Here is a 13640-nt window from a genome sequence, read left to right as displayed (position 1 = left end):
AGGTAGTACAATCTAATTAGGGATATATTGTCCCCCAAATCCAGAAAGGCCCACAAGTCATTGTGAATTGCTTTTGGTTGTAGTAAGAGCCAAGTGCAATACTTATCCTTCCCCTTAGAAGGGGTATATCAATGTGCGCCTTACCACTAGACCCTTAGTAATGTCACTGAGGCGAAAGGCCCTGAAGATTTGTGAGACTAATTTCTTACTCTCTGGTATGCAAATGTCTGAATAATTAGTCCACAGTAGTTGCTAATTTTTCCTCATGACGTCCAATCAGCTTAATATTATCAATGTAGTCGGTCAATGTGATTTCTTATAGAAGAAAAAGTAAACAAGATGTGAATAGACTAAATTATGACATAGCACTGGAGACAGGTGATACATCCTCGAGGTAGGACAGTGAAGATATTTTTCTGGTTTTGCTAACTGAAAGAATACTACTTCTAGTAGTCTTTACTAACAGATATTGAGGAAAAAACCCACTTTCAGACAAATGACTACATATCAGCTATCAGAGGATTTGTTAATTTACTCAAGCAATAAAACCACATCTGGAACAGCAGCAACTAGAGTCATTTCTTTGTTAGGTTTGCCATAATCCGCTGTCATTATTTAAGATCCATCTGCTTACTGCACAGGCCAAATAGGTGACTTGAAAGAGGATGAGAAGGGGATTACCACCCCTGTGTCCTTCAAGTTCTTAGTAGTGACACTGAGCTCTGCAATCCCTCCAGGAATGTGGCGTTGCTTTGGTTTTACTAATTTTCTAGGAAGGCAGTTCTAGTGGCTTCTACATGGTCTTTTCTACCATAATAGCTTTTACTCCACTGGTCAGGGAACAAATGTAGGGATTCTTTCAGTTGGTAAATATATCTATTCCAGTTGTATAGTCCAGAACTGAGACAATAACCACATTCGGGGTTCAAAGAGCCACTGGAACCATTGTAAAGTTGACTTGAGCTAAAACTTCGTTGATCACCTCCATAAGACCCTACTATGACTGGTGGACCACAGTCATGTTGGGAGTCTCCTGGAATTAGTGTCAGTTTAAAGCCAGTGTTCAGTAATCACCCAAAGTCTGATTATTTAGCTTTCGGCACTACACTATCAGTCTGGTAAAAGCCTGTAGGTCCTTTTGGAGAAGGTTGGGAGAAATAGTATATATTTTTGGCAGTGTGGTGGGACTCTTCCTCCATGGGACCTGACCTCCTCTTCATTCATGGGGTTCGGGGTCTATAAAGTGGTTCAAATCAGAGGAATTATTGAGGGGCTGCTCCTCTCTTGTTGATTCAAGATAGACTTCTGTTGACTTGACTTAGAACTCTTTCACTTATAAATATCAGGTGAGAATTTGGGAGACTTCCTATCTATTTCTCCTCTAGGGACACTATGATCAACTAGCTAACACCATAGGTCTCTCCTGGTCACACTTCTCTGATTACTACTTTGACTCCATTGTCCATGATGGTAATCATGCCCACCTTGTCTTTGACAATTAAATGACCACACTTTGTCCCTGCTCCCTCCCTGGATTTAATTATCCTCATTGCATTTAAGGATTCCAGTTCAGTAGCAGCAATTCCCACTGTAATTTCTGACGTACAGAGAAAAGTGACCACAGTGCTCTTAAAAGATGCTTATTTTTCTAAATCATGGTGAAAAATGTGGCCTCTTGACACTCCTGGTATCCATGAGCAAGTATTACATAATAAATCCACTCTAACATACTAATATCCCTTAGCCTTTGGATACCTTCCTCTATAGTATTCCAAGACAGGTCTGGCATTTTAACTTCATACACCACAAGCCACCTTTTGGTTTGTGTTTCAGTCAACCAAACCATTAAACTTTTAGACTCATTAATAACTCCTTGAATGCAACACAGAATCCAGAATTTTCGCTTAGTGGGACCATACCAATAAATTTGGCTTGATGTAATTTTATGTTCCTTTCACTATTACCCCATCTTCTTAATATCCATTCCAACACATATTCCCCAGATCTCTATCTGTGTGCATTGTAAAAAATAATGTGGTTGTGTTTGAGCGTAGCACTGCTCCTCTTGGGCCACAACTTTTACCTCATCTTTCAGAGCCTGCTGAGACTGAGTCTAGTTATATGTTTTGAAGTAAAGAAGGATGATGGAGGCAAGACTTGACGGGAATCAGCTGTGTCTCCAAGACATCTGCCTCAGAGTAGGTCAATCCAGATTCTTCAGTCAAAGCATGGTTAACCTTCTCAGACAAAGGTAGAAGGGCTCTTTTTACTGGCAAAGAAAACATAGCATGATTCAGGGGTTCAATATTTCCAGCTTCATCAGGCTCTTCCAGTATGTCCCTATTCCAATTTTTGGGATACTATTCCTCCCCAATCAGTGCCCTCACTTTACAGAAGACACCCTGTGAGGTTAGGAATTTAATCTGCATTGTAATTTAACCACTTGCTGGATGACATGCTGTCTTTAATTTTGTGAAATTTTAGCTCTGTGGCTACAGGAGAGAAGGATTTCTTTCAGAGAAGATATATACACTTTAAGGTCATTTATGTAGAGCTTCAGCTGCAAATTTGAAGACCTGAGCTCATTTTTCTTTTCATTTTTTTCCAGCACAGTTAGGAGGAAACAACCAATCTTACTACTTTCATCAGGTTGACAAAAATTTTTCTAAAGTATGAGATACATATTCATTTAGAACTTTGTCTTTATAAGTATTTCATTTGAATATCAGTGGTGATATTTTGCCTATCTCTATTGCCACATCACACCAGGGACTATCAGGACTCTCTTTCCAACTGGAAATAGAATCATTGGTGCCTTTAAATCTAATCATATTAGAGAACTGATTGCAGAAATCCCAGATTGAAAGCTCACCTTTAAGATCTGTTCCTCTAGAATTAATCTTGGTGCCAAAATCTATACCAGTGTGCTTCAGGGTAACAGGTCCAATAGTATATTGCAACAGTATATTGGATATATGATCATGTGTGTGTGCGCACTGATTAGGATACATAAACATATGTGTATGTTTATGTATATGTACAGATATTATCTACATGATTTATTCTAGGGAATTGACTCATTTATTGGAACTGGCAAAACTGAAATCCATAGGGCAGGCTGGTAGCCTGTAATCTCCGGCAGGATTTCTATGGTACAGTTTTGAGGAAGAACTTCTTCTTCCAGAAACTTCAGTTTTCTCTTAAGGCCTTTAATTGATTAAATGAGGCCCACCCACATCATCAAAGGTAAAAGACTACAGAATACAAATGCTAATCACATCTACAAAACGACATCACAGCAATATCTAGACTAGTGTTTGACCAATAGATTTGTGTTTGCTAAGCCTAGCCAAGCTAACCAATAGTCTAGCTAAGGTGATACATAAAACTAGCCATTACACATTTTTTCTATTATAAAAAGTTATTGCTCTTAAAATTAAAAATCTATACTATTTTATTATTAAAATGGTACATGTCTTAATTATATGTGGTAGTTGTGCTGATTATGATGAATAATGTGCCACTAAAAAGGTAAAACAAATTATTGTGACAATGACAGACTGGATCCATTGTGGGCCCTCTCAGATCTAGTTAGGATTGATATTCACTGTTCTTGCCACAGTAAATACTAGATTGTTATTTTATTTTGTTTATGTTTTGCAGCTTTATTGAGGTATAATTGATATACAACATTGTGTACATTTAAGGTGTACAATATGATGATTTAATACACACATATATATTGCAATATGTTTATCAGAATCCCTCATCTCACATAGTCACCATTTTGTTTGGTTATTACAGAGAGAATACGAAAGCTCTATTCTCATGGCAACTTTCAATTATATAATGCAGTATTGTTAACTATAGTCATTAGGCTGTTCCTGGAATTTGATTCTTTGGAATGTCTTAATCGTATAACGGAAAGTTTGTACACTTTGATCAATATCTCGTCACTTCCCTAACCCCTCAGTCGCTGGTAACCACCATTCTACCCTCTGTTTCTCTGAGTTTAACGTTTTCAAAAAAAAGTGTTCTCAATTCCGTAGGTTGCCTTTCATTTTCTTGATAGTTTCTTTTGAGTTGCAAAAATGTTTGTTTGATGTAGTCTCATTTGTTGATTTTTACCTTTGTTGCTAGATCTTTGGGTATATATCCAAGAATCGTTGCCAAGATCAATATTAAGAAGAATTTTTCCTACGTTTTCTTCTAGATGTTTTATGACTTCAGATCTTATGGTTAAGTCCACAATCCATTTTGAGTTAATTTTGTGGGTCTCTATGAAGAAAATATCATTTATCCATGGAGTATTCTTGGCTCCTTTGTCAAATATCAGCTGACTGCATATGTGTGGGTTTATTTCTGGACTCTCAGTTCTGTTGCGTTCATCTGTGTCTATATGTATGCCAGTATCAGAGTGTTTTGATTACTATAGCTTTGGAATAAAATTTGAAATCAAGAAGTATGATGCCTCCAGCTTTGTTCCTTCTCAAGATGGCTCTGGCAATTTGGGTGGGTTATAGGATGGGTTCCATAAGAATTTTAAAATTGCTTGTTCTCTTTCTGTAAAAAATGACAGTGGAATCTTGATAGTGATTGTATTGAATCTATACATGGCTTTGTGTAGTATGGCCATTTGAACAATATTAACTCTTCCAATCTGTGAACGTGACATATCGTTCTACTTATTCATTTCTCATTCATGTTCTGCCATCAATTTCTTACAACTTTCAGTGTATAGATCTTGCACTTCTTTGGTTAAATTTATTCCTAGGTATTTTATTCTTGATGTTATCATAAATGTGATTTTTTTTCTTTTAGATAGTTGATTGTTAGTGTATAGACATGTAACTGACTTTTGCATGTTGATTTTCATCCTGAAAGTTTACTGAATTCACTTATTAGTTCTAAATGTTTTTTGGTGGATGATTTAGAATTTTCTCTATACAAGATAATGTCATCAGCAGACAATTTTACTTCTTCCTTTCTGGTTTGGATGATTTTTATTTATTTTTATGCCTAATTGCTCTTGCTAGGATTTCCAAAGCTACGTTGAATAAGAGTGGTGAGAGTGGGCACTTTTGTATTCTTTCTGATGTTAATGGGGGAGCTTTGAAACTTTCACTGTTGAGTATGATGCCTGCTGTGGGTTTGTCCTATATGGGTTTTATTATGTTGAGGTACTTTCCTTCTGTACAGAATTTGTTGAGAATTTTTTCATGGAAGTATATTGAATTTGTCAAATCATTTTTCTGCGTCTAGTGAGATGATCGTATGATTCTTGTCTTTCATTCCATTAATGTGGTATATTGCATTTATTGATAAAAATGTGTTGAAATTTCCTTGCATCCCAGGGATAAATCACACATGATCATTATGTATAGTCCTTTTAATGCACTGTTGAAGTTGCTATTATTTTTTGAGGATACTTTCACTTATCTGTATCAGGGATTTTGGTCTGTTTGTCTTTTTCTTATAATATTCTTATCTGGCTTTGGTATTATGGTGATGTTGGCCTTGTCAAATTAGTTTGGGAGTGTTCCTTCCTCTTCAATCTTTTTGGAAGAGTTTGAGAAAGATTGGCATTAATTCGTCTTTAAATGTTTGGTAGAATTCACTAGTGAAGCCACCTGCTCTAGGATTTTTCTTTGTTGGAAGGTTTTTGATTACTGATTCAACGTCCTTACTTGTTATGGGTCTGTTTAGATTTTCTCTTTCTTCATATTCAGACTTGGTAGGTTGCATATTTCTGGTAATTTATGCATTTATTCTAGGTTATCCAATTTGTTGGGGTATAATCATTCATAGTCATCTCCTTATCCTTTGCATTTCTGTGGTATGTGTTGTAATTTTTTACTTACAATTTTATTTATAGAGTGTTCTCTCATCTTTTCTTGATAAGTCTAGCTAAAGGTTTGACATTTTAGTTTATCTTTCTCAGAAAAAAGTAGTAGTTTCATCAATCTTTTTTATAGTTTGTCTATTCTCTATTTTATTTGTTTCTGCTTTTATCTTTATTTCCTCCCTTCTTCTAAATTTAGATTTAGTTTTTTCTTCCTCTACTGTTTCTCTGAGGTTTAAAGTTAGGCTGTTCATTTGAGACCTTTCTTTTTTTTAATGTAGGCATTTATCACTATGAACGTCCCTCTTGGCACTGCACTGCTTTTGCAGCATTTCAAACATTTTTGTATATTGTGTTTCCATTTTCATTTATTTCAATATATTTTATGACTTCCTTCTTGATTTCATGTTTGGTCCATTGGTTGTTTAGCAGTATGTAGTTTAATTTCCACATATTTGTGAATTGTCTTTTTATTTTTCCTCCTGATACTGGTTTATAGCTTAATACCATTGTGGTCAGAAGGACGCTTCATATCATTTCAAATTTCTTAAATTTGCTAAGATTTTTTCATGACCTCTCATATAATCTCTCCTAGAAAATGTTCCATGTGTGATTGAGAATAATTTGCATTCTGCTTCACTTGAATGTAATGTTCTATACATATATATCTGTTAAGTTCCTTTATTGTTCTAAGGTTGGGTGCATATGTGCCTACAATTGTTATATACTATAGATTATTAAACTTTTTCTCATTATACAGTGAACTTCTTTGTCTTTTGTTATTTTTTGACTCAAAAGCTATTTGATCTGATATAAATGTAGTTATCTGTGTTCTCTTTTCTACTTTCATTTTCATGCAATATTGTTTTCAGTCCATAAAATGTCTTTTCCTGTCTATGTACATCCTTAAAATTGAAGTCAATTTCTTATAGGCAACATTTAGTTTATTCCTTTTTTTTTAATCCATTCAGTCACTCTATGCCTGTTTATTGAAGAATTTAATCTATCTATATTTAAAGTAATTTTTGGTAGGTAAGGATTTACTATTGTCCTCATTGTTTTCTGGTTGAAGTTCTTTTGTTCTTTTCTTACTTTCTTGATGTCCTCCTTTGTAAATTGATGATTTTCTGTGGTGGTACTTTGGTTTATTTCTTTTCATCTTGCCTGTATCTAGTATATGTTTTCGTTTTATGGTTATTCTGAGACTTACTTAAAACATCTTGTAGATATAACCATCTGTTTTAAGCTATTAACAACATCTTTGATCAAATACAAAATCTCTCTTTTTACTCCCCTCAAATTTTATGTTTTTGATGTCACAATTTACATCTTTTTATACTGTGTATCCATTTACAAATTATTTTAGCTGTAGCTATTTTTAATATTTTTGTCCTTTAGCCTTTATACTATGTTAAGTGGTTAAAATATAAGCATATTACAGTATTAGAGTATTCTACACATGACTACTTATTTACTTTTATTAGTATGTTGTAAATTTTTGCATGTTTTCATGTTACTAATTAACATTCTTTCATTTCAGCTTGAAGAATTCAGTTCAGCATTTCTTGTGAGGTGGTTTTAATGGTGTTGAACTCCCTTATTTTTTTTGTTTGAGAATGACTTTCCCTTTGTGAAAAACCACTTCAATGGGTAAAGTATTCTTGGTTAGCAATTGTTTTCTTTCAGTCTTTGAATATATCATCCCACTCTTCCCTGGTCTTCCAGGTTCATGCTGCTCTGCATAATCCAATGAAAGCCTAATGGGGATTCCTTTGTATGAGAGAACTATTATTTCTCTTGCTGATTTTAAAATTCTCTCTTTTCCTTTAATTTTAGACAGTTTTATTATAATGAGTTTTGGAAAAGATCCTCTTGGATTGAAATTATGGAGTAAGCTTAATGAATATGGATGCCCAATTCTCTCTCAAGGTTTTAGAAGTTTTCATCCATTATTTCTTTAAATAAGCTTTCTACTATTTCCCACTCTTTCTTTTGGGACTCCAATAATGTGTAGTTTGTTTCCTTCATAGTGTCCCATAAATCCTGAAAGCTTTCTTCATTCCTTTTCATTCTTTTCCCTTTTTTCTTCTTTGACTGGATAATTTCAAATGGTACATCTTTGAGCAAAATGATTTTTCTGATGATTGGTGTCATCTGCTATTGAGGCTGTCTGTTGAATTCTTACATTGAATCATTGTATTCCTCAGCTACAAAATTTCTATTTGGTTCATTGTTATGTTTTCTATCTCTTGGTTGAAATTCTCATACTATTCTTGAACTGTTTCCTGATTTCATTAAATTGCTCCATGTTCTCTTGTAGCTCTCTGAGTATCTTTAGAAAAAAACATTTTTGGAGTTCTCATCAAGATGGTGGCATAGGCAGACTCTGAACTCACCTCCACACATGAACACAACAAGGTTACAGCTATTCTTGGAAACATTACCCCAGAGAGAGAAGTGAAAACTGAATGAAGAGAAGCCCTACAACAAATGAGATTCTGAGTGAGGTGGAACAGGCGGAAATTACTTCAGGAGAGAAGAAAACCCAGCTTTGTGAGCCATAGAGCCTCCCAGCTAGCCAGGGCGTCCACTATAAGGTACACAGCCCTCTCTGGAGGAGCAGGACCTGAGTGGGGACACATTACTGATATAAGCATCTTTCAGACTCAGCACTACTGAGACAAGCCTCGTAATATCTTGTTTCACTGGATATTAACTGCAAGGAGAATACCCCAAGAAAAGCTATCAGAACTAAGCCAAAAAAAAGAAAATTTGTTCTTAAAAGGCCCATGCATAAATTCACCCATCACAGGAGGCAAGCTAAAATCATCAGAAAGAAAGGTACACAGCCCTTTGGTGAAAAGAGACTCACCTGGTAGGCTCTGGGTGCATCTCAATGAGAGGTGAGACCTCTCCAGAGAATGAGGCATTGGTGGCAGCCACTGTTGTGACCTAGAACAGGCATGCTAACACAGATCCTGACAGAGCCATTGTAGTTCTTCCCTTGGCCTGAGAACCCAAGGGTCTGCCACACCCACTGGAGCACAGATTTAATGCAGCTCAGCCAGTGCAGGCAGCCTGCCCTAGGGACTGGCTCCACCCAACAGAAAGCCCTCAGGCTACTTGTTGGTCTGCATAGAATGGGTACCATGATCCTCTGCAGGCAGGCAAGTGTCTCCACCTCTGTGGGGCAAGACCTGACTGAGAGGCAGGTGAACTGTTGGGGACACTGATGGAGAGTGTGAGGGCCTCTGCAGTGGGGTGACTGATATGCTCCCAGGGATTAGGAAGTATATATGGGCCAAAACTGTGTTGATGTGTGTGGACATGTGGGGAGTGGGGCTTATCAGTGACAGAAGACCTGTGGTTCACAAACAGCCACAAAGAGGATCAGACCCACCTTCAAAGTCTGAAACAATTGGGTGCCTGAGGGCAGCCCCACTCAGCTGCAATCCTAAGAGCTCTGACAATTGCCTTGCAGAGTGGAGGCCTAAATCAATTATAAGCCCCCAAGCCTAGCAAACAGCCACACTCGCTGCCTACTGACTTAACAGAAAAACTGCAACAGGAGTGCAGTTACACCTTGTAGCCAATGGTGCTGAAGCTCCCCACATCACCTGGCACTGGGAACCGAAGGGGCTTGGCACTTTTAGTGCCCTTGGGGCCACCCAAAACAAACAGGTAGCTCTATATGTCTGCATAAACAGTCCAAGTGGCTATTCCCTCTGGCTCAATACAGTGCACTTAAATATAAAGACCAAGTTACCAGTTTCTCCCTGATACAGATTAGACTGTATGTCTAATGCCCTAATATTCCCAGCTACTGTCTGAAAGTCAGAGTTCCAATTAGCCTGTATCAAGGAGCTGAAGGGGCAGGCAGTTAGTAGTTCTTTGGGAGCTTCAATAGGCATGTGGGCATTCCTCACATCTTTGGGAAGTTGACAAGTTTTGGCACTCTAATCTTCCTTGAAACTGCTAAGATCAAAGATCGAGGCTTGGGTAAAAGCAGAGGTTTGAGAGGAAACCAGAAGCTGGGTCTTGGCTGATTAATGAGGTTTTTCTTCTACATGAGGTTGGTCTGTCAAGTCTGGGAGAGGTGACTTTTTCCCCTAATTCACAGTAATCAACATGGAGTGTCAAAGAAAATGAATAAATGCTTGAACATGTTCAAAACAAAAGAACAAGATGAATCTTCAGACACAAATCTTAGTAAAATGGAGATAAGTAATTTATTAAAGAAAGAGTTCAAAATATCAGTCATAAATTTGCTCACCCAGGTGAGGAGAAAAATGCATGAACAAAATGAGAATTTCACAAAAGAAGTAGAAAATGACCAAACAGAAATCACAAAGCTGAAGAATATGACAACTGAACTGAAAAAATTCAACAGAGAGATTCAAATCAGACTAGATCAAGTGGAAGAAACAATCACTGAACTCAAATACAGGGCAGTGTAAATCATCCAATCAGAAGAACAAAAAGAATAAAGAATGGAAAAAAAAGTGAAGGTAGCTTAAGGGGCTTATGGGACTTTATAAGTGGATCAATAAATGCATTATAGGTGTCCTAGAAGGAGAAAAGAGAGAGAACAGAGCAGAAAGTTTATGCAAAGAAAGAGTGGCTGAAAACTTCCCAAACCTAGGGAAAGAAACAGACATCCATATTCAAGAAGCAACAAAAATTCCAAATACAACGAATCCAAAGAGATTCATACCAAGACACATTATAGTTAAATTATCAGATGTTAAAGACAAAGAGAGAATTTTAAAAACAAGAGAAGAGTGTCTTTTTATTTACAAGAAGACCCGTATAAGACTATGAATTTCTCAGTAGAAACCTTACAGACCAGAAGGGTGTTGGATGATATATTCAAAGTGCTGAAAGAAAAACACTGCCAACCAAGAATACTTTACCAGCAAAGATGCCCTTCAGTATTGAAGAGGAGATAAAGATTTTCCCAGGTAAGGGAAATCTAAAGGAGTTTACCACTTCCAAACTGGCCATGCAAGAAATGTTAAGGAGAATTCTTCAAGCTGAAATGAAATGATACTGATTAGTAACATGAAAATCTATAAACTATATGTGCTGGTAAACATATAGTTACAGTCAAAATACTCTAATATTGTAATGGTGGTTTGTAATTCACTTATAACTCTTGTATGAAAGTTAAAATACAAACTTATAAAAATAACTACAGCTACAATAATTTATTAATGAATATACATTATAAAAATTGTGACATCAAAAATATAAAATGTGGCAGGGGTAGTAAAAATGTAGAGGTTTTGTATGCAATCAAAATTATCAGCTTTAATAGCCATAACGATGTTTAATTTGAGCCTCATGCTAACTACAAAACAAAAATGTGTAGTAGATAAATAAAGGTAAAGAGAAAGGCATCAAAGCACACTAAAGAAAATCATCTACTCATAAAGAAAGAGAAGAAAGAAAAACAAGAACTAAAGAAAAGCCAGAAACCAATGAGCAAGATGACAATAGTTTGCCCTATCAGTAATTACTTTGAATGTACATGTATTAAATTCTCCAAACAAAACACATGGAGGGGCTGAACGTATAAAAAGCAAAATCCCAAACTATATGCCATCTACAAGAGATTCACTTCAAGAGTAAAGACACACAGACAGAAAGTAAAGGGATGAAAAAGACATTTGAAGCAAATGGACACCAAAAGAGAGCAGAGGTAGCTAAATTTATATCAGACAAAATAAATTTTAAGTCAAAAACTTCTACAAGAGACAAAGAAGGTCATAAAATAATAAAAGGGTCAATTAATCAAAATGCTAAAATAACTGTTAACATTTCTTCTTGGAACATCGGAGTACCTAAATATATAAAGCAATTATTAATAGATTTGAAGAGAGAAATAGAGAACAATACAATAAGAGGAGGGGACTTCAGTACCCCACTTTCAATAATGGATAGATCATTGAGAAAGAAAATCAATAAGGAAACACAAGAGTTGAACTCCATGTTAGAAAAGATGGACAAAGAAGAAATATACAGAACATTCCACCCAACAGAAAGAGAATACATTTTCTTCTCAAGTGCACATGAAACATTTTCCAGAATGGATCATATATTAGGTCATAAAACAAGTCTTACCTTCTGCCAAGTCCAGCTAGGCAGCCAGTTGAAGGTGTGGAAAGAACTAATAGACAGAATACAGCCTATATAATACAAACAACACACTCTATATTATTTAATGGGCCAGGGGACCATCAGCCTCAAGGACTGAGGTGACATCCCTCTGATCGCCATGTATTTATTTCCAGGCCAAGAAGTACAAGCACAGCAGGAACTTATGCCAGCAGGAATCTGCAAGTCATAGCCCAGCAGTTCTAATCCTCCCCACTTCAATGTACCCCAGCCCTACACAAGGCCATTCTCTTAGGGAGTATCCTGGGAACAATCTGGCAACTTATGCAGATGGCGTTCCGTTCCTGCAAGGGCCCGGCATTCCTAAGCCCCTTGACTTCATGTTTGATAAGATACTACCTTCTGGCCTTTGATTCCAAAGCACAAACAATCTAGCACAGTAATTTATGAGAATCAGCAGACTGCATGTTTCTCAGTCACCCATTTTGTAATTTGTTCTTGCTAAGCTTAAAGCCTTGTAATAATGTTGCTATGCTCTCCTGCAACACTTAACAAATTTAAGAAGATTGAAGTCATATGAAGCTTCTTTTTCTACCTCAATGGAATGTAATCAGAAATCAATAACAAAAAGAAAACTGGAAAATTCACAAATACATGAAGATTAAACAACATACATCTGAACAGTCAATGGGTCAATGAAGAAATCAAAAGTGAAATAAAAATAATATCTTGAGACAAATGAAAATGAAGACACCACCCATCAAAATTTATGGAATAGAGAAAAAGCAGTTCTAAGAGGAAAGTTTATAGCAAAAAGTGTCTACACTAAGAAAAAGAAAGATCTAAAATAAACAGTTTAAATTTACATCTCAAGGAACTATAAAATATCAAACTAAGCACAAAGTTTGTAAAATGAGATAAATAAGAAAGACCAGAGCAGAAATGCATGACATAGAGATTGGGAAGAAAATAGAAGAGATCAATAAAACTAAGCATCATTTTCTTTGAAGATATAAACACAATTGATAAACCTTTAGCTACACTAATAAAAAAAGAGAGAAGAGGCAAATAAGTAGAATCAGAAATAAAAGAGGAGACATTACAACCAAAATATGATGGTTCCTAGTACTATGGGCTATAAGAAATTACTATGAACAAATATTTATCAACAAATTGGATAATCTAGAAGATATGTATAAATTCCTAGAAACATACAACTTACCAAGATGATTCAAGAAGAAATTGAAACAGACCAATTATGATTAAGGAGATTGAATCAGTAACCAAAAATCTCACAACACACAAATGTCCAGGACTTGGTGGTTTCCCTGGCAAATCTTACGAAAAATCTAAAGAATTAATACTAAAACTTATCAAATTCATCCAAAAAGTTGAAGAGGGGAGAACAATTCCAAATTAATTTTATGAGGCCAGCATTACCCTGATACTAAATCTAGACAAGGACTGTAAAAGAAAAGAAAATTACAGACCAATAGCCCTGATGAACACAGGCTCAAAAATTATCAAGAAAATATTAGCAAAACAAATTCAACAGCACCTTACAAAAATTATACACCATGATCAAGTGGGATTTATTCCTAGGATGCAAGAATGTTTCAACAAATGCAAATCACTAAGTGTGATAAACAACATAAGTAAAATGAAGGATAAAACTCACACA

Source organism: Equus asinus, chromosome X, assembly GCF_041296235.1.
Source record: "Equus asinus isolate D_3611 breed Donkey chromosome X, EquAss-T2T_v2, whole genome shotgun sequence".
Lineage (NCBI taxonomy): Eukaryota > Metazoa > Chordata > Mammalia > Perissodactyla > Equidae > Equus > Equus asinus.
The sequence above is the reverse complement of the archived record's forward strand: the minus strand, read 5'-3'. Positions refer to the sequence as shown.